Here is an 18,633-nt window from a genome sequence, read left to right as displayed (position 1 = left end):
AGCTGAGGACTTAAGTCTGAGAAACAAGGGAGAAAATAATAAGCTAGACAGACAAATGGTCTGATTCAGTAAGTGTCAGTATAGATTATAACAAATTTGATAGACCAATCCAATGTTCTTGCAAAGTATAAGGCAATATGCTATGTTCCCAAGTCCACTCAGCTTCACTATATGACCCCAGGGTCTGTTATTACGAGAAAAACATATACTGATGTGCAAAGCATATGCTCTACCCCTGAGATATAGCCTGTTTGAAAACATCTAATGCACCCTGGATATAGCTCCTTAACATACTGAACTACCCTCTTAAACTTGTAACCAGCTGGTTTACTCAGAACCAAGTCATATAGTGTTTTGTAGGCTGAATGGGCTGCAGTGGTTCAGTGCGGGCTTATCATCACAGGGAAAATATTCTAATTCATGGCTATTTATACGCAACACTTTTGAAGCAAATTCAAGCACCTCCTTCTTATCAAATAATTCTGGGTACTGTAGTTTGTTAAGGGTTGCTGGGAGTCATCACTCTCTCGGAGATAAACTGCAGTACTCAGAATTATTGAGGGAAATAAAGTGCTCCAAATGTGCTTCAGAGTTGAAGTGTGTACACAGCCAATGTAACTGCCTGTGTCTCAATACAGCGGCAGGTGTGGCAGCTTCTCTATTCAATAAAAGTCTGGACACGTTTATTTGTTTTAAAACCACAGGTTTTATTCATTTACATTAAAGGTGAGGTTATTTGCACATTAAAAACCACTTCCTTTATTGATTCACTGGCCCTGGCTTCAGCATTCGGAAAGTTAATATTTAGAAGAATCAGCATTTGAAGAAGTAGCTCAATAGCAGAGCATGTGCCTTGCATGTCCAAGGTCCCGGGTTTGATCCCTGGCAACTCTCAATATGCCAACGTGAAGGAAACTCAAATATAATAAATATATCTGTTCTGTAACATCTATTCTTTATATGCCACTAGGACAGGGTGTGACAACTTGCTCAAACGAAGGTTACAAGTAAAAGGATTATTGGATCAACAATAATTAAGGCTGCAATTAAACTCTGTTTAATAGGCAGGAAACAGTGAGATGTCTGAGTAAACATGTTTATCTTTGGGGTGTAAAAAGTGGCGAGCTTCCACACCCTACAATGTTCTTCTGCAAGCAAAAGTGTAAATAAGAAATGCATGTGCCATGTTACATTAACCTGTTCTCTCTTGGCTCTAAATTCAAATGGGTGGGGATTGTCCTATCTCAGTGATGAGACAAATGCTCATGGCCATTCCTTTAAAAAATATATTAACTCAATTATCTCGATTGGCACTCTACAAGTGCAATACTAAGACGGAGGAGGGAGCTGACAGCCAGGGCTACTCCCTCAACTGGCTGGTGGGTGGTGGAGACAGCAATCCATCACTTCCCCAGCTGTCTCCATCCTCCTGTGCTGGGGCTGTTAACATGGGGGCTGATGGACATGTGTATTGGGGGAAACCTTTGTGACATTGCCGCCCACATGGTCTCAAAAATACACTGGCCCAAAAAGATCATTTAGCCTGTCCTGTGTGTGATCCGGACCCTTCCAGACATGGGCGTAGCTGGGGTGGGGCATGTAATGTAATACGGACATTTTTTGTAAGAGTTAGATTGGGACACACAAACAAACAAGGGTCACTTAGCCAAAAGGTTTTATCTTGGAGATTTAATCTGTCAGAAGGAGTGGCTTCCGGATGAGTTATGCTACCTTGCCTGCAGATCCTATTGTTCTATCTGGTATGCCTCTACATTTCTATAGAATTTATGGCTGGTGCACAAGCTTGTTTCCATAGCTCCATGAAGGAACTTTTAGATGCAAATAATCTGCATTTGGCAACCTAGCTTCCTGGTGAGTCAATCAAGGAACTTTCCGGAACCTCATGACCTCATTGGTAAGAAAGTAAAACATAGAGAAATCAAACTACAAGACTGTGCATATGGTCAAGGTAGGAAGGTCATTTCCTACAGTCCTTTGCTTGAGCCAAAGCCATCTTTGGTTCACTGCTGAACATGAAATGGAGGCTAACAGGGAAAGGCTCATAACAGGGCCCTGATGCCAGCAGTGCTTGCTTATCTCAGCTTGTTCTTTTCTTCCAAAGTGTCACAGACAGTGCAGATGGGAAAGGCCACAGGCTGGCTGACCAAGTAAAGACATCCAGCCCAGGCCACATGCTCCTACAGCTTTTGTGCATTGCAGATACCAATTGGGATCACAATCTCCATTTGGAAGGTTTATCAAAAGAGGAAAGTCTTCAACAAGTGCCTAAAAGACGATAGAGATGGCATTTATCTAATATATAATTGGGAGGGCATTCCAAAGTGTAGGTCTCACCACACTCAAGGTCTGATTCTGACAATTCTATGATACATTTTTCTTAATAAAGGAGATGCATGTTGCTGGGGGAATGCTGATTTTACTAGCAAATAATAAAATATTGCTGTATGAGTACTAGGATAATGCCATTTCTCTGCAACAAATGTACTGTTAGTGGTGGAGGGATGTTTAGATCCTATGTAACAATTGTACATTTGTCACACAATAAAATGGTTATCTAGAAAAGCCCAGCCTCTTATTCACTCCCCGTTTCTCACATTTCTGCTAGTGCATTGATTAGTGGTGTGAACAGGTGGCTCTTTGCACTCCAGTTTCTACCTGTTCTGGGCCTTGATTCCCTTTTCCGGGCATTATTGCGTGTCAAAGCCTTTCCATGGCCCTGTTTGCATCTGCAGCTTCCAGCGGTTGCAGGAAATTAGGTTCCAGCTGGAGGCAAAAGATGAAGAATGAATAACAGGAAACAGGTTTTGGACCTGGGGGCTTCCTGTTCTACTATGTCATAATGCATTAATGAGGGCTGTGAAAGGCATGATCATAGTTGGGCAAGTCAGTCCTTTAAATGCAAAGTGGAGCCTTGGATTACAACAGATCCACCCAATTCCAGCCATGTGAAAGTCCATCACTCAGCTTCACTTAGGGGCATAAAGGCCATATAATGGTCAATTGAAGGTGTGAAGTCTCCTAACATCTCAGCTTTATACTGTAGATCATGCTCCAGAAGTGACTATAGGGTGAGGCTGCCCCCTAGTGACAGAATCACCATCCTCATTTCACATATACACTCACTGAGCCTGAACTGGCAGGAAATGACCAGGAATGAGACCTTGGGAGTTGCAGTGGATAGCTCAATGAAGGTGTTGACCCAGAACGTGGCAGCTGTGAAAAATGCAAATTCCCATCTAGAGATCACTAGGAAAGCAACTGAAACTGAATTTTGGAAGATTTAGAAGAATTTTGGAAGATTAGGCAGGCGGAGTACTTATTCACACAGTGCATAGTTCAGCTATGAAACTCACTCCTATAGGAAGCAACGATGGCCACTTTGGATGGCTTTAAAACAGGAAACATCACGGAGGCTGTAAGAGAGTGAGTGGGTGGGGCTGCAATTAACAACGGGCAGGCCCCAATCCAAAAGACAGTGGCACCAGAGCTAATAAGTGGGCTAGCCATATACTTCTTATCCCTTTTCTCTTTCTCCCCATCTCTTCCATACATTCATTTTTTTCCCTCAGGAAGTAGAAACATAGAATTGTAGAGTTGGAAGGAATCCTGAGGATTATCTAGTCCAATGCCCCTGCAATGCAGGAAAATGCAGCTGCCCCAAAGGGGGATTGAACCTGCCACCTTGGCATTATCAGCACCATGCTCTAACCAACTGAGCTAACCAGGTTGACAGCTTAGAACAGGGAAGCACCTGCCTCCATTATCAGCCTTGTGTCATACATTAAGAGCTCTGAGGAGCCTCCTCTGGAAGTCCCCACCAGCTTAAATGTAACAAAACGAGAGGGCCTTATTGGTGGTAGTGCCCCAGCTGTGGAGTTCTTGCTCACTTTGCTATCTTTTGCTATATCTGCACCATACATTTAAAGCAGCATTTTACCACTTTAAGCAGCAATGACTTCCCACAAAATATCCTGGGAACCATAGATTGTTAAGGGTGCTGAGAATTCTTACGAGATCACTGTTCCCCACTCTGAATGGTATAATGGTGCTTAAAATTTATGGTGCGGATGTGGCCTTTTTGACATCAAGCAAAATGCCTATTATTATTTTTTGCCAACCCTTTAACAGTTTCATTCCCTTGGAAGTTGAAATCAGTTTTTTTACGCTGCATATATTATGGAGTTTTAATATTGTTGTGTTTTCCTCATCAATCATGATTAAATATTTAAGTTACTTATTTATTTACCTCCCTTCACCCAAGATCTCAGGGTGGTTGACAACATAAAAATACAAAATAAAAATAAGAACAAGACACACCCATGACCCCACCTCCCACAAAAACATTTAAGAGGACATAGAATGTTAATCAGCTGAAGGCCTGATTAAATAGGAACATTTTCACCTGACACTTAAAGATGTATAATGAAGGTGCTAGGTGAGCCTCCCTTGGGAGAGCATTCCCTAAATGGGAAGTTACTGCAATAGAGGCCTGTTCTCCTTTTGCCATCCTCCTGACCTCTCATTGAGGAGGCACACAAAGGGCCTCTAAGGAGGATTGCAAGTTCTGGGTTGGTTCACATGGGGATACATAGTCTTTGAGGTATTGCAGTCATGAGCAGTTTAAGGCTTTATAAGACAAAACCAGCACTTTGAACTGGGCCAGGAAACCGATTGGAAGCCAGTGCAATTAGGCCAGGATCAGTGTAATATGCTCAAACTGCCATACCCTGGTGTGCAACCTAGCAGAGGAATTCTACACTAGCTTAATTTTCTGAACCATCATCAGAGGCCGCTGCACGTATAATGCATTGCCAGAAGTTACCACAGCATAGATGATAGAAGCTCGGCTATCCCTGTCCAGATAGGGGCACAGTTGGGACACCAGCTGAAACTGACGGAAGGCATTTCGCGCAACTGAGGTGCCCTAAGCCTCAAGCAACAGCAAAGCATCTAGAAGTACCCCCAAGCAATGTACCTGCTCCTTCAGAGGGAGTGTAACCCCACAAGAGCAGGTCACCTCTCATCCATCTGGTCTAGGAAACCACCCACTAACAGTGACTCAGTCTTCTCTTGGTTGAGCTTCCGTTGGATCCCATCTTTTACCGAGGAAAGACAATGGTCCAGCGCATCCACTGCTGCACCTGCAGATATAAAGGAGAAGCAGAGCTGTGTGTCATCAGTATATTGCTAACAGCGTACTCCAAAATTCCAGATAACCCCACTCAGCTGTTTCATGTGGGTGTTAAATAGCATAGGGGATTAAATAGAAACCTGAGGAACCCCACATTGAAGGGCCAAAATGCAGTCCCCAACCATCACCCTCTGGAAATGATTATCCCAGACATGTGACATGTGAACGACCTCAATATTCTGTTGAAATTTAATTTTCTAAATTTCACTAAGAACTCATGGCCTAAACCAGGACTGTGAAAACTTGCTGCCACAAAAAGAGGCGGGGGGGCGGGGAGAGCGCGCCAAAAACACCAGCATCCGGAAGCAGCCGCGGAGAAAGCCCGAGCGCGCTGGGCTGGGCGGAGAAGCGAGGGAGCCCCCAGAGAAGAGCGACTGCCATCGGGTCCCGAACCCGAGCCTCCCGCGAAGCCAGAAGAAACGGGAAGCGGCCTCGCGGAGCCTCCCAACAGGGACGGTCCCTCGGCCCCGCCTCCCCAGCGCCAGGCAACGGCTCGCCGCCGCCGCCGCCCCCTGCGCCTCTGCCGCCTCCTCCTCCGCGGGGCCCCGGCGCCCCAAACCTCCTCCAGCGGCCCAGCCTGACCCTCCCCCCCTCCAACCGTCCCGCGCGCGCGCCCTCCTCCGCCCCCCCCCCAAATAACCGCCCTCGCGCCAGGCCCGCCCCGCTCACCTGACAGAAGTCCCGGCAATAGGCGCCCGACGAGCCCTCGCCCACCCCCTGCTCGCTGAGCTCCGCCTGCAGCTGCCGGAGCCGAGAGCTGAGGCCGGCGGCCAGCCGGGGCATCTCTGGCTGCAGGGCCGCGTCAGCCTCGGCGTCCGCCATCTGCACCCGGCCCCACCGCGCGTAGGCAACGAATCACGTGACCCCGCAGCCGCTGGCCGCATCGGCGGGGGACGGGCCCACGTGACCCAACGGCCCCGCCCACTCCCGGCTCCTGCGCATGCTGCCGCCCTTCGGCGGGGCGGGAAGGAGGCCGCCAAATAATAATAATAATAATAATAATAATAATAATTTATTATTTATACCCCGCCCATCTGGCTGGGTTTCCCCAGCCACTATGGGCGGCTTCCAAAAGAATATTAAAATACTGTGATACATCAAACATTACAAGCTTCCCTAAACAGGGCTGCCTTCAGATGTCTTCTAAAAGTCTGGTAGTTGTTGTTCTCTTTGACATCTGGTGGGAGGGCGTTCCACAGGTTCCCATTGGGCGCTCGGCCCTCTCGCGGGGCCATGACGCAAATGCATCGCGCTGCTGGAGCTGGCTTCTTCCCTCCCACCCCGTTGCCCAGCGCTGCCCAATGGGGAGGAGGGGCGGAGCTACGGAGGGGCGGGGGCGGAGGAGGAAGGGAAGCTTCTGGCGTGGAGCTGCAGCAAGAAGGGCGAATGCGATCCGCAGATTTTACAGTTCTCTGGAGAGACTTGTTTATTCGCTCGTTATAGGATTAATGTTGGTTTTCCTTGCTAGTTAGTTGTGGTTTTTTTTTTAAATTGTCATAGAAAATTGGAAAGTTTTTGCTTTTCAATTAAAAAGCAACCTTTTAAATTTTGGTACATCACAGCATTCAGACCTTTGGTTTTTCTACCTATTTTTAACTATTTGTGAATTATTTGGAATTTTTGTGTCATATTCTTTTCTAACTGCTTCTATGTACTTTCATTATAGACATACATTAGGGAAGGGCAGTTTAGAAATGGAGTAAATAAACAACAAACACCTTCACATCATCTTGTGTAGGCTTAGCAGAGACTCTGACCAGAGTTATTCTGATCTTCGTGTTATTACTGTCCCTTTATATGCTAACCTAGCAGTTCGAAAGGACGTCAAAGTGCAAGTAGATAAATAGGTACTGCTCCGGCGGGAAGGTAAACGGCGTTTCTGTGCACTGCTCTGGTTCGCCAGAAGTGGCTTAGTCATGTTGGCCACATGACCTGGAAGCTGTACGCTGGCTCCCTCGGCCAATAAAGCGCGATGAGCGCCGCAACCCCAGAGTCGGCCACGACTGGACCTAATGGTCAGGGGCCCCTTTACCTTTTATATGCTTAAATAAACAAAAGGTATTATAGTAAGGCTTAGTTCAAACCTTTTAAGGGCAACTGTTAAGGAGCATTTAAAATAGTTAGAAACTGACCATGTCCTGTCCCATTTTGGACATTCTGCTGGTGTTCTAGGAGAGTTCAGCATTTTGGGGGGGAACTGACACAGAAATTAAGAGTAGCAAAAGAAACGCCACAATTTGTACGCAGTCTTGTTGAAGCACATGATACATCAGCACCCAGTTTACAGCACACTTTGGCGTATATAAAGTATACGTTTCATTCCCTCCCTCCCCTTCCTATAAGTGCTAATTGTTGTTCATACAAAATACCTTTTACTTTGATCACCAATCCAAGCAATAGACAGGAGGGTGGGAAATGTACCGGTACATCCTTTGTCCTTCTCACCTCATTTATCATGGAGTAAGTTCTAGGCATGGTGCTATTTCTGACCTTGGCAGGTAAGAGCTGTGGCTTACACATGTGCAGATAATGTGTGCTTATGGGCAGTGAGCTAACCATTCATATGTCATTCTGAAGGAGAGGAGAGGACAGGTTAGGATACCCTAAAACCTGTGTAGTCACCCCCTCCAACCAGGCCTCAAGCATTTTCAAAATTACTTTCTCAGTAGCTAAAAGCATTAGCTAAGCATTTGCTCTGCTGTAACAAAGGTAGCTGAGAAGAACAATGCGTTGTGCTTCCCAGGCTTTAGTTGACCTTGCCAGCAGCACATCCAACTTGCAACTTTCTCCAGGAACAGCGCCAGTAGAACGAGAGAGAGAGAGAGAGAGAGAGAGAGAGAGAGAAACAATTCTATGCAAGCCCAGGAGATTGGGAGGGAAGGGGGACTTGAAAGAATGGATAAAAAACTGCATGTAAAAATGTTTTCAGTTTGTGCTCGCTTGTGAGTTATCACACTTGCTCCTTCTGCTACCTGGAAGGGAGAATAAATAGCTCTTTCTCTGGTTTAACCCTTCAGTGTCTGTTGACTCCTTCTTCCCTTCCCCGGGCGCAATGCTCTTTCCACCCGTGAAAAAGGCCTAAAAAGGCTACAATTCATATATAGGTGAAGCATAAGGTGTTTTATTTTTGTGTTGCATTAAACACCTAATGACCCATTGCAATACAATGTTAATTTAACTCAGCAGAGCACAATGACTCCCTAAAGAATTACTTGCTTTTATTTGAATGGGTTCCCATCCTTTGCAAAGTGCTGCAAGATCTTTTTTGGCCATGTAAAATAAGAGTACAACTTTCAAATGTTTCAGTGCCCTACCATAACAAAGATGGTTTTGAGCAGGTGATCTGTGTGCCTGTTCAGTCTGCTGTTCAGAGATTGTGGTGGTGCAATTTCAAGACACGTATTCTTGAAAGCAAATCTAGATACATAGCTCTTCATACAGATCAGGATGGTGAACCTGTGGACCTCTGCATGTTGCTGGATGGTATCACAGCAAGGGAAGATGAGCGTTGTGGTTTAGGGTGTCAAAGAATCCAATCAGAAATGAAAACAGAAGTTGTTGCATTTCACAGAGTTGTCAGAGACCCGGAACAAAAACCATGCAAGCAAATAGAAGTCATATTTGTTATCTTTATTTTAGTCTGCAAACATCACAGAAAAAACTGCATTATTTCCTGCACTGTTTTTGACATTTTCCTTCCACTGAAATGTATTGAAATCGATCAAAACCTGGAGATCCAAGGAAATGTATTCAAATAGCAGCCAACACCTTGGGATCTGTCTCAGAACAGCCCCCAAAAGGTCTGTTTATGTTAGACCATGATACAGAAAGACACTGCCAGAATAATGTATTTATATGCTTACCACTTTATGATTACGCATCATGAAGTGGGACTGAGGCAATCAAAAGCTTTTGCCAGAATAAATTGGTTTAGTCTGTAAGACGTTGCGTCCCAAATATATTTATCTCAATGTGATGTACAAAGTATAATAAAAATAACTAAAAAAAAGTGTTAAAAAGCACAAAAATAACCAGAGATGGATTTTAAAATTCTATGTTGGACAATAAAACACTATGTTAGACTAAAGTAACTATATATCTGCTTAACTCAGATCAAAACATTTTAACAAGGGAGTTTAAGAGAAAGGAGTTACCGGGCCAAATCTACTGCTTCACTCAATGGCACCAACTGCATCTCACTGGCTAGGGGGTCCAATATTGCTTCTTAAACTGTCATTACTTTAACATCCACTTCTCCATCAAACATAGCTTCCTGTTTAACTTGCAGGATTCCCTCTGAGTTTGTAGGTTCTAGCTTAACCTGCTGGATTGCCTCTGAATTTGTAGATCCTGAAGGCAAAATAAGACTCTCATGTAGGCAGGCGGGATCTTTTTGTTCAAATACCTCCGAATCTGAAAGGCAAGTACGACTGTCCCCAGAAACATTTTCCTCCTGCTTAATCTGTACCTTCTTAATCTGACCATTTGTAATATGCACCGACATGTGATCCGTAAACTCTGTTTCGAAATAGTAGAATTTTTTACAGCCACTAAAGTTGCATGCGTAAGAAGCATCCCTAAAATGCTGGGCTTCATGGTGGTAGAGCTGCCCCAAGTCACTGAAAACAATGTTACAGCCACTGAGCTCACATTTATAACGCAGATTCTCATGTTGCTGTTTGTGATGGAGCAGCTCGTTCACTGATCCAAACCTAGCATAGCAGCCCACTGACACACACATGTACGGCTGAGGGCCACTGTGAACATGTTCGTGCTCCTGCAGATGGAATGCCGAAACAAAATGCCGCCTGCAGTATGAACACCTCTCTCTCCTGTTTTTCATGTCCATGTAGTGCATTGCATTTTGATCATTTTCGTGTTCTGCTTTCAAGTGGACACTTAAGTACTTGAACTGCTTATACACCTTGGAGCAATCCGTGCCTGGGCATGGGTACAGGTCCCTGTCCTGCAAGTGGCAGTTTTCTAGCTTACTAAACGTGATGTAATCCTGCGTGTCAGTTCTGGGTTGTTCTCCAAGAGCCACAGAAGCAATTCTGGCTAGACTGCTCATCGCCAGCTTCTCTTTCTTCAACAGCAACTTCTTCTTACCACGGTATTTCCTACTGGGAGGCATTTTTACATGTTCCATCACATGCTTCACAAAGACATCCTTCCTCCTGAACTTTTTTATACACACTGGGCATGTATAAATGCCATCTTCCATATGCATCTTGGAATGGTGAAGTATTCTGGCCTCTATACATTCCTTTTTGCAAATAGCACAGAAAAATTTGTACTGAAGCCACCTCTGGTACCTTTCTGAGGACCCAATGGGCTTTTTAACTCTTACTTTAGGCTGATTTATTGTATCTTGACCTTCAGAATTATTATCTTCACTATCACTTAGGAAAACATCTAGCATAGCAGTTTCATTGAAAGACATCTTCCTGCAACTCAGATTATCCCCTGAATCAGAAACTTCTTTTCTTCTCCAGTGTCGCTTCAAAGTTTTCCAAAATTCTGGATCAAATAGCCAATATGCCTTTAAAGCCAACAGCAGCTCAAAACACAGGGAGTTTTTTCCATCCAATTTTTTATCTTGTTGCAGGTAGAGCTCTTCTAGTAGACTGTATCTTTCCTTGCTTGGCTCAAGTAAGTAGTCAGTGAGCTGACATGCTCTTCTTACTTCGAAGTCTTCCGGCAGAAGGCATGCAATTGTTTTGCATACAGAGGTCTTCATGTCATCATTTTCATTTGATCGGAGCTGCAGGGCTCTCACACGTAACAAAACAGGCACAATAAGGCCTGATTCTTCTGCCTATAGGAAAGAAGAGAGCGCAAGTCAGATCTTGATTTAGCCCCCAGAGATCTCCCTTAAAGACAAAAGGGAGAAAAATGAAAAGACTGGACAGGATATCTGGGTAAGATGCTCTTTCTTCAGATTTCAGACATTTCATAGAAATGTAGAGTTGGAAGGGACCATGAGGGTCATCTAGTCCAACCCCCTGCAATGCAGGAATCTTTTGCCCAATGTGAGGCTTGAACCCACAACCCTAAGAGTCTCATGCTCCACCGACAGAGCTGTTCCTCTCAATCCAGAAGCGATTGCAGATTTGGGGAACCCGTGGCCCTTCAAATGTTGCTGGACTCCCAATTCCTATTAACCCCAGTAAGCATGGCCAATAGCCAGGGATGGTGAGAGTTGTAATTCAGAAATATCAGAATGGCCACATGTTCCCCCCACTTGGATTAAAGGTAAAGGTACCCCTGCCCATACGGGCCAGTCTTGACAGACTCTAGGGTTGTGCGCTCATCTCACTCTATAGGCCGGGACCCAGCGCTGTCCGCAGACACTTCCGGGTCACGTGGCCAGCGTGACAAGCTGCATCTGGCGAGCCAGCGCAGCACACGGAACGCCGTTTACCTTCCCGCTGGTAAGCGGTCCCTATTTATCTACTTGCACCCGAAGGTGCTTTCAAACTGCTAGGTTGGCAGGCGCTGGGACCGAGCAACGGGAGTGCACCCCACCGCGGGGATTCGAACCGCCAACCTTTCGATCGGCAAGTCCTAGATGCTGAGGCTTTAACCCACAACGCCACCCGCGTCCCTCCACTTGGATTAGAGGGTTATATATGGATACATACTCAGGCATTTCTTATTTCAATCTTATTTCAATTTCTGCACCATCCACTTAATGTTCTAAACCAAGCCAGGTCTTCTAGCGATTAAATGGAAAACAACTCTGCTGAGTCAGATCCAAGGCTCATCTAGTTCAGCATCCTGTTTTCACTGATTTCTGTTTAACAAACCTGCTCCACCTCTCTTTGTTTTTTCATGATGAACACATGATAAACATTCATTTTACATAAAGAATAACCCTAGAAGGAAAACCCTGATCCTAAACCTCTGGTGCTTTGAGGAATATCTTTGGACGAAAAAAAGGCTAAGGAGTAAACCCTACACAAATCCGGAGTGGAGTCCCTAAGACAGTTGGATGGAGCCATGCAAGCTGGTGCCAAACTTATTGCTCTGCTTTCCTTTGGAGCACATCAGCAAGGCAGAGAAGGGGGTGTTGCTAATGCAATGGTTTGATTTCACCCCTGGAAGCACACTGCATTGTCTCTGGAGATAGATGGGTGCCAACAACAACAACCTAGAGGTTGCTTCTAGCATATGTAGTCTGTCAATGACATGTTGCAAAAATATTATAGACAAATTCTATACCTTCTTTTGTATCTTCTACTCAGGTGACTCTCTGCTGCTTAGTTTATTCATTAACCCACAGGGAGAGGCACAGATGTCTTGCTATATGTCATGCAGTGGTAGACTCCCTGTGATTCAGCTCCACGCTTCCCTAGCGAACCAGAGACTAAGCAGTGTTCTGTTGCTTAGACAACCCATAGGTTGCTAAGTTGCAACTGTTAGTACCTATTTTTTCTTAAAGGGCTAGATGTTCTGAATAAGTGCTCACTTATGGCTTATGTGTGTGGTACGGAAGCTGTACTACCCAGGACAGGATGGGGTTGTGCAGAGTTGTTAAGGCAGCAGAGAGCATTGTTGGCTGCCCACTCTCTACTTTAGAGCAGATTTATGCCACAAGGTGCCATAGGAAGGCACTGGACATAGTAAAAGATCCATCGCATCCTGGTCACTGTCTCTTCGAGCTCCTGCCGTCGGGACAGAGATACAGGACGATGAAGACAAGAACAAGCCGTCTTAAGAACAGCTTCTTCTCCAGAGCGATCTCGGCCCTGAATGGGAAGCCTGGACTTTGAAAGTCATCTAATCTTCCTTGCTGTATTATACTGTATTGTTTTAATTAGTGTTTTTATAGTTGTTTTGATTTTGTGTGGAGTGCCCTACCTGGGTGGATGGAGCAGCCAAGTAATTTCGTTGTCCCCGAGAGGGGGCAATGACAATAAAGATATTATTATTATTATTATTATTATTATTATTATTAGGAAAGCAAGCTCTGGCACTCAGTTTCCAGTCCCTTCCTTCTGCATATGCAACCTTCCCATGATTTTAAAAAGAAAGATGATGCCCTACCTGTAGATTATGATATAATGCACTAACACAGCTGAACCATGAATTGCTGTAAGCTTCAAGGAGTGTCTCTCACTGTTGTATTAAAATCAAAGAACAGAATGCAGCCTCCAAAGTCACCTAGGCTAATCCCTGTTCAAAGCTTCATGTTGCACAACTTCTATGGACTGGGTCACTTCCAACCATCACTTCTATTTTATAATAATTTCTATTAAATTTTCAATTTTACATTTCAAAATAAACATTTTACAAACTTTAAAATATCCAATGACTTCCCTTCTTCTCCATTTTACATATCATGCATTCCCTCATATTTTCCATGCAAATCAGTTTTCCACTTTTGCATCTATCAAAAATTATTTACTCTGTTGAATTTATCTTAGTGCTGCAAGTGTTTTCAGCTTTATAGTTATTTTCCCATATATTCAATAAATGTTTTCCACTCTTCTTTAAATATATGTTCTTCTTGCTCTCTTATTCTACTTGTTAAATCTACCACTCCTCTTTAGCTGGGACCTCGTTCACTTTCCATTTGGGGCCTAACAAAACATGGGCGCAGTTGTTGCATAAATAAATAATCTTTTCTGACACCTAGGAATTTCTGTCTGGGTTATCCCCAAACCTCCAACAATCACTTCTTAAACCACAGCAATTGAGCAACCTCCTCACAGCAACAATGCACACACATCATTCATTTTGAAGAGAAAGTCTGCTATTTTAAGTACAGCAGCTTAACACCATCATATGTCACTAAGTAAACTGTGACTAATTGTCATGTGTCTAAGGTGCTCTTTTACTGCCATTTCCTGTGCATGTGTTAAATCAAAGAATCATAGTAGAGTTGGAAGGGACCATGAGGGTCATCTAGTCCAACCCCTTGCAATACAGGAATCTTTTGCCCAATGTAAGGCTTGAACCCACAACCATGAAATTAAGTGTCTACCTGTAGCCTTTTCAGGCCTTGCCCATGGATTGGAAGAGCATTGCGCCCGGGAGAGGGAAGTGGGAGTCAAGCAGACACTCAAGGGTTGATTCAGGGAAAGAGCTTTATTGCTACCATCCGGGCTGGTAGAAGGAGCAAGCGTGATAACTCACAAGCTTAGCACAAATTTTACAGTCATTTGCACAGAGCATATCTTCCCTCCAGTTCCCTCCCCCTTCTCAGGAGTCTTGCCTCATGAGTTTCCCTGAGCATGAACAGAAAGCTCCTGTCTTGAGACTCTTGGCGCCCTTCCCAGGAAAAAGGGGGTTGAGAAGCCAAGGGGGTTGAGAAGTCTTGCGTTTCAGCGTGTCCAATATTTGTTGCAACTGGGTAAGATAAGACTCAGTTCCCAGGCCTGCTTATGCTTGGCATTGACAGAGCCTATTCATTAGCTTTTTGAAGCTTTCTTGTACTGATAAAAATAACGTTTGGCTTATGCAGCAGCATCTTGTGAGAAAGCAGAGAAAAGCTGAAGCTGTGGATTTTTAGGAGAAAGGGGAAATTTGGTTTTGAGGCCTGGGGTGAAGTCTTGAGGCCTGGGGTGACTTCGGGGTGACTTCACAGACAGGATTTGGGTATCCTGTTCCTTCATACCGACTAAGTCATGTTAGTATACGTTTTTCAGTGTTGTTCTCCTATTTTTCATATTTCTGTTAGTCACAGGTGCCCTGTACACTTTGCCTAGGGGCAGGACTTACAGAATTGAACTGTAGAATTTGATCATTACAGCCTTTCCCCCAGCTTTGCTCCCATTCATCCCCAACCAGAATGACCAGCAGTCAGGTGTGGTGGGAGTCGTAGTCCAAAAAATCAGGACAGCACAAGTCTGGGAAGGCAGATTTTAAAAGTCACATAACAAATGCTCGACAAGTACAGCACTGTTGCTTTAAAGTTTGGGATCACAAGCCCAGCTAGTTCACATAGCTAGCCAAGGATAAGCCATTAACAAAGGTACTGATTGCTGGTCATTAGCACAACAAAGAGAGAGACTCCTGGATCTGTGCAAAGCAGGGGTTGCCAAGGTGACCGGGTAGGGGAGTGATGTCACAGTAAAAAATGTGCAGGTTTGAGGAAGGGGGGAGTATCAGATAGAAGGGGAGGTGTTGGGTTTAGTGAGGTGTGTTGGAAGAAGGGTGGGCAACAAAGACCAGACAGACCTCCATGAGCTGCTGGGCAGAGCAAATGACTAACTGCTGCTTTAGGCTTAAGCTATGGCAAGAGCCATGAGAGATACTCTTGGGATATAATACTCTGCACCTCCTTCACTGCAGACTTCCAGGTGTAAATATGTCAAATGAACCTTTAAAGGCACTAGCCTCTGTTGTACCTCGATCTTCCCAACAACCCTTGGTGAGCGTCTAGGACCCCACATTTTAGCAGAGATTGTGGGGTGGGGTGCAACCTTCCTAACCGTATTTACAAAACAGCAAAAGGTTTCCAACCCATCCTGCATATTCTCAGCCATAGATGTTTTGATGCAACACCCCTGTCCCCTGCACCCAAGAAACATGGGCTCTTCAATTCTTGATGCTATTAGAACAGAGACCTAACAAAAGACTACAGGGACCTACCAAAGTCCCCCCATGCCCCCTAACATCCGATCCAGGCATATTGGTTTAAAAAGGAAAAACACAAAGAAAGATTAATTCCTCCTCAACTAAGCATTGACTGACTGATTCATTCATTCACTCACTCACTCACTCACTCACTCTCTCATACACTCAACCAGCCCACCCGTGGCCCCCAGCCTCAAAGAAAAGTTCACATCCGATTTAAAGGAAGCCCACATTCCTCCTGATGGGAGAGACGCGCGTCCCATAAGCTCGCAGGGGCCCTCATCCTGGGATCAGAGTTTACTTTTGTTTTAAAGCGACCCTCCCTCCTGTTTTAAAAGAAAGCCGACTTCCTGCAGGGTAGGGACCCTTCCTCACCAGCGGCCCCGGTTTCTCACGAGGCTGGGTTCAAGAGGGTCTGTCTGGGAGGGAGGACGTAAGTGGGAAAAGGAAGAAACGGAAGGCACTCTCCCCACCTCCCAAAAAAGTCCCAATGAAAAGGAGAGTTGCCTTCCCTTCTCAGCCCTGCACACCTCTTTTTTCTTTTTCTTTTGGAAGACAAGAGGGACGGTAAAACCCTATTCCACCCGTGGGGAAACTTGGCTGCAAGAACCACCCCCGGGGCCAGGGGAGCCGCTCACGCTGCCGAGAGGGGGAAGCCCCCCAACCCGCCCCCGGTGGGCACAAGGGGACTGGCTTCCGAGGAGACCTGCCCAGGCTTGTCTGCCAGTCAGTCGGTCACTCACCGTTCCTGGTCGGTCTGTTGGGCTGCCTGCCGAAGGAGAGAGAGCCGGAGGCGGAATGGGAAGGGAGGAGGGGGAAGAGAAAGCAGCGCTCCGAGTCCCCCCATTGAAAGCTGAGAGAATCGCGCGCCGGCCGGGGGCGAGCCGGCTTTTAAAAAAACAAACCGAATATGCGCATGCGTATTTGCATTCTCCCTCCACAACCCACACATAAAAAGGAATAGGAAGGACACCAGCCAACCGGAGCAGGGGCTCTCGTGACGTCCCCGACGGCCAGCGGGAGTTGATTGGCGGTCGCGGGGAGAAAAGGGAAGCAGGGCTAGAACCAAAGCCGAGGGGCGGGGGGAATAAAGTAATGAAGAGGGAAGGCGGGAAGAGAGGGAGGCAGTTTATCAGATCAGCGTCCCAGCCACACAGCGGATCACGAAAAGTTTTATATATATAAAGTTTTTTCAGCCCACTTCTATTCTGGGCCTGTGAATAAACAAGAGCTGTTTGAAGGATCGCTGTGTCGTCTGATATGTTCACCCACAACAAGATTGCTGCCCGCCATGCGTTCTACCACCGAAACCAGGCAGAGGGGGAGTCAATTAACAACTACACCGCCGCCCTCCGACAGGCTGCAATGCACTGCGAGTTCCGAGACTTAGACGATGCCCTGATGGATCGAATCGTCTGCGGGGTCCGGGACATCCATCTGCAACGGCGTCTCCTCACCAAGCCAGACCTCACGCTGCAGAAAGCCATTGAGGAGGCCGTGGCCTCGGAAGCTGCCGAACGCTCCGCCCAGGAGATCCACAAGGCCAGCAGGCCGCGTCTTGCTAGGAAGCCAGTTCCAGTGCATCATGAAGTGGCCAGCAGTGACAAGGCATCCTCCAGTGAAGACAATGACGTGCACCAAACAAAGTGGGAACGCGAGAAGTTCAAACAGAAGTCCAAGGGCCAATCGGAATGTGCCGGCTGTGGAGGCAACCATTCCCGTGCCAAGTGTCAATTCAGAGACGCCATCTGTCGGAAATGTTCCAGAAGGGGCCACATCGCTAAGGTCTGCGATTGGCTCTGTCCGACACCCCCCCTTCACTGACTCACAAGTCCAATCTTCACTCCAGTCCGCCAAGGAAAGCTCGTCCGCCAAGGAAAGCTGTTTCGCTCTCACCAACTGCCACTGCCCGTCTGGAACCACGATTGGCCAAACAGACTCACCTACGCGACGCAAGCTGAATGTCAACTGTGCTCATTGAAGGAGCTCCGTGTGACATGGAGATCGACACCGGGTCTGCCCTGTCCATCGTGTCTTGGAGCACCATCAAAAGACTGGTACCCAGAGTGTCCAAAAGGCAACTTGACTCTCACCGCATACACCTGAGAGACTACCAGGGAAACGACATTCCCGTGGTAGGCGTTGGCCGGTTCCAGATTGCCTTCAAGGATTTTTTGGGCCTGCTCCGACTGTTGGTGGTTGAAGGTCAGCAGCCAAGCCTCCTAGGGCTAGACTGGTTTGATGCCCTCGGCCTGGAAGTCACCGGCATCAACTCCATCTCTAACACAGAGACTGAGGGTCTGATCAAAGACTTTGCTGAGGTTTTTGACGGCACTTTGGGTCAATATACAGGTACACCCATCTCCTTTAGCCTTGATCCACAAGTCACCCCCATCAAGCTAAAGCCACGCCAGGTTCCATTTGCTCTCAAGGCTAAGGTGGACGAACAACTGGACAAGCTGATTGCCCAAGGAGTTTTGGAGCTGGTTGACCATGCCAAGTGGGAAACCCCCATCGTCACGCCTGTCAAGCCAGACGGGTCGGTGAGAATCTGTGCCGACTACAAGTGCATGATCAACAAAGCACTTCAGCAGCACGCTTACCCGGTTCCTGTTGTCCACTATCTGCTGCATTCCCTGGTGGAGGGTAAGGTCTTCACTAAGCTGGACCTTGCCCAAGCCTATCAACAACTGCCCGTTGATGATGCCACCGTTGAAGCCCAGGCGATCGTCACCCACCGAGGGGCATTTCATTGCCACCGTTTGCAGTTCAGGGTGAGTGTGGCTCCTGGCATCTTCCAAAGCCTTATGGAGCGTCCCCTGCAATGGCTTCCGGGC

General features: G+C 46.2%; 1 protein-coding gene and 1 pseudogene across 3 annotated transcripts in view; both read right to left on the bottom strand.

The window, feature by feature from the left end:
* The window catches only part of LOC114603583 (beta-1,4-galactosyltransferase 3-like), a 37,181-nt gene extending 31,109 nt beyond the window's left edge, over positions 1 to 6,072 (bottom strand). The window contains exons 1-2 of the mRNA XM_028742711.2: positions 5,882 to 6,072; positions 4,997 to 5,162 (exon numbers count right to left, since the gene is read on the bottom strand). The gene's annotated coding sequence lies outside the window, so the exon portion shown is untranslated. The remainder of the gene's footprint in view (positions 1 to 4,996; positions 5,163 to 5,881) is intronic.
* Positions 6,073 to 8,827: 2,755 nt separating this feature from the next.
* On the bottom strand, positions 8,828 to 16,684 carry LOC144324839 (zinc finger protein Rlf pseudogene; annotated as a pseudogene). 2 transcript variants are annotated; one of them, XR_013393734.1, is made up of 3 exons: positions 16,540 to 16,684; positions 11,857 to 11,930; positions 8,828 to 11,030 (listed from the first exon to the last, which is right to left on the bottom strand). The product of XR_013393734.1 is annotated as a zinc finger protein Rlf pseudogene, transcript variant X2 (transcript). The 2 variants fall into 2 exon arrangements; XR_013393733.1 differs by lacking the exon at positions 11,857 to 11,930 and having other exon boundaries at positions 16,540 to 16,683.
* Between the last annotated feature and the right edge of the window lie 1,949 nt (positions 16,685 to 18,633).

This window comes from Podarcis muralis, chromosome 7 (genome assembly GCF_964188315.1).
Source record: "Podarcis muralis chromosome 7, rPodMur119.hap1.1, whole genome shotgun sequence".
Classification (NCBI taxonomy): Eukaryota; Metazoa; Chordata; class Lepidosauria; order Squamata; family Lacertidae; genus Podarcis; species Podarcis muralis.
The sequence above is the reverse complement of the archived record's forward strand: the minus strand, read 5'-3'. Positions and strand labels throughout refer to the sequence as shown.